The following is a 3,470-nucleotide window of genomic DNA, read 5'->3' on the forward strand; positions in this document are numbered from 1 at the left end:
CCCCAAAGCCCTCCACAGTCTTAAACAAACAAACAAACAAACAAACAAAAAAACAGTCTGAGAAATCTGGGACACTATGAAAAGACTAAATACATGAAAAATAGGAACTGAGGGAGAAGAAACCCAGATCAAGGCAAATAAAATATTTTGGGGGACTGGAGAGAGGGCTCAGCAGTTAAGAGCACTGACTGCTCTTCTGCAGGTCCTGAGTTCAAATCCCAGCAACCACATGGTGGCTCACAACTGTCAGTAATGAGATCTGACACCCTTTTCTGATGTGTCTGAAGACAGCTACAGTGTACTTACATATAATAATAAATCTTTGGGCCGGAACGAGTGGGCCTGACAGGGGAGAACAGGAACAGAGTGAGCAGAGGTCCTAAGTTCAAATCCCAGCAGCCACATGATGGCTTAAAACCATCTGTACAGCTACAGTGTACTCATATACATAAAATAAATCATTAAAATTTTTTTCAACAAAACCATAGATGAAAGTTTTCCAACATAAAGAAGTAGGTGTCTAGCCTGGTACAATAAATGTGCAAAACACCAAGCAAACTGAACCAGAAAAGAATTTCCCCCATAATACAAAATAATCAAAACACTAAACATACAGAACAAAAGAACAACATTAAATCCTGTAAGGAAAAAGACCAAATAACATATGAAAGAATAACACCTGAATTTTCAATTAAGATTGTAGTAGCCAGAAGGGCTGGACAGATATGCTACAAACGCTAAGAAAGCACAAATGTCACCTCAGGCTACCGTACCTAGCAAAGCTTTCAAATAGCTGGAGAGACTTTCTATGATAAAATCAATTTTAATCACTATCTATATTATAAGTCCAGCTCTATAGAAGGTGCTAGCAGGAAAACTTCAATCAGAAGAGGTGAATCATACCCAAGAAAATATAATAAATAAATCAGACCATGAAATCAAAAGTGGGAGAGGGAAAGCCCACACCACAAAAATGAACTAATGAGGATTCATAAACAATGCTCATTGATAACTTTCAACATCAATCTTCTCGATTCTCCACTAAAAAGATGCAGACTAACAGAATGTATTCAAAATGGGATCCATCCTTCAGCTTACTCAGGAAGAGCACCTTAACAGAACAGACATCACCTCAGGATAAGGATGAAAAAATGTATATATTCTAAGCAAACAGACCGAAGAAGGAAGCCGGTGTAGCCATTTTAATATCTGGCAAAAGAGACTTCAAACTAAAAATAACCCCCAAAAAGTGAGAGGTCACCGGTCACCAAATACTCATCGAAGGAAACATCCAAGAGGATAGTTCAATTTTTAACACTTATGCACCGAAATGCAAGGCAACCAAGTTTGTAAAAGAAGCACTACTGCAGTTTAAGTCACATACTGCTCCTCGAACAGAGATTAATAACTCAGCGATGCCGGGCGTGGTGGCACACGCCTTTAATCCCAGCACTTGGGAGGCAAATGAATCTAACATATATTTACAAAACATTTCACAAAAACAGAAAAGAATATACCTTCTTCTCGTGGAAGTGTCTCCAAAATAGACAACATACTTAAACACAAAGCATATCTCAACAGATACCAAAAAATTGAAATAACTCCCTGCAGCCTATCTGACCACCACGGATTAAAGCTGGATATCAACAACAGAAACAACAGACACTTGCACATCCATGGAAACCAAACAACTCACTGCAGGATGAAAGATGGGTTAACACAGGAATTAAGTGTTTAGAAACGTTTTAGAACTGGATGAAAATGAATACACAACCCATGCAAACTCACAGACCACGTGAAGGAGGTCTTAAGAGGCAAGTTCATAGCCTAAATGCACATATTACCAAAAAAAAAAAAAAAAAAACTGGAGAAATTTCATATTACTAACTTAACAGCACATCTAAAGTCTCTAGAACAAAAAGAGAAGTGATACCCAAAAATAAGAAGATGGCAAGAATAATCAAGCTGGAAAGGCCATAGATAGTTACCTGACCCTCTGGAAAGTCCCAGGTAGAGTTGAAATGCATGTCACCCTTGGTAGCCAATAGATTTAAAGGTCAGTATGCATAGCCAAGCCACTAAGACTTGAGCACTATGCAAAGGACATTTACCAGTCTCTACCAGATGGGATCCTAGAGCTAAAAGGAGAAGTAGAGCAAGCCCCAGCCCTAATTGAGAAGTCATCACCAGTTATTAGTCACTTGCATATGAAAAAAATAGTTTTCTCTAAAGGAGTCTCAATGAGGGAGGAAAAAAACCTTCTAAGGGTAGGCATACCCAGCAGTAGATGGCAGACACTTTGTCTTACAGTGCTAAGTCTGAGCATTGTTCTCTTTTACTTTATAGGTCCTTTACATAGAGCTTTCATTTTTGTTTTTGTTTATTTGTTTGTTTGATGGGATTCCTCTGTATGTAAATGTGTGTATCTCCACAACTACATGCATTTCTTTGTCGCTTTTTGTTTAGTTGTTTTATCATAAAATCCGTGTGTTCTGTTTTATCTTATTGTGTTTTGCATTATCATTTCTTGGGCAAAATGATAAAAGGAAATGAATAGTGGTGAGCAGGACAAGGAGCAGCCTTGGCTTGGAGAAGGGTTCCGAGAGAAGGCGGGTCTGGGAGCAGCCAAAAGAAGGACTTCACGTCAAATCGTGCATCCAAGCTGACGACCTGTGGACTGCTTGATCCAGCTTTTCCAGTCTGCTTCTCTCCGTTCTGCTTTCTCTCTGGAGATTTCTGTCTATATTCTGCTTGCTTGCTATTATAACAGATCTCTCCGTCCACGTCCTGGTTGCTTATGTGTGTGGCCAATCTCAATGCAGTTTTCTCTTTTTATCCTAAAAAAAAAAAAAAAACCTCTCTGGATAGCTCAGCTCCTGCAGAGCACAGGCCTTTGGTCTTTTATTTTACATATCAATCCAGTCATTTACTCCAAGTTCCTTTTGATTATCTTATGAATCAGCATTCCTTGCCCTCAACCCTTGATTCTTAGGAGACCGCAAGCATACAATTTTTCTTAACAGTGAAAAAGAATTCACAGATTTGTCTACTTTTGCTAAGCACAAATGATAAGACAGATGGCTGGGATCCTGCTCTGAAATTACCACCACACCTGAGTCTAACCTTGCTCTGTCCTAGGCGGATCCTGGACTGAGGAATCTTCTGCCTTTTGTAACCATGAACAAAAAACTGAGCTGGCTTCTCCAGAGATCACCACTCCCTAAATCTCTATCTCCTTCCCTCATAAATTTGTAACAAGTTGGCTCACAGCACAGATGCTTCTGTTCCTTTAGATTTGTGAAGCCCCTCATATAATTCATTCTGCATCCTTATTTCTTGCATAGTTAAGAAATTACTTATTTTATATTTTCAGCTGGGCATGGTGGCGCACGCCTTTAATCCCAGCACTTGGGAGGCAGAGGCAGGTGGATTTCTGAGTTCGAGGCCAGCCTGGTCTACAAAGTGAGTTC

This window comes from Mus pahari, chromosome 7 (assembly GCF_900095145.1).
Source record: "Mus pahari chromosome 7, PAHARI_EIJ_v1.1, whole genome shotgun sequence".
NCBI lineage: Eukaryota > Metazoa > Chordata > Mammalia > Rodentia > Muridae > Mus > Mus pahari.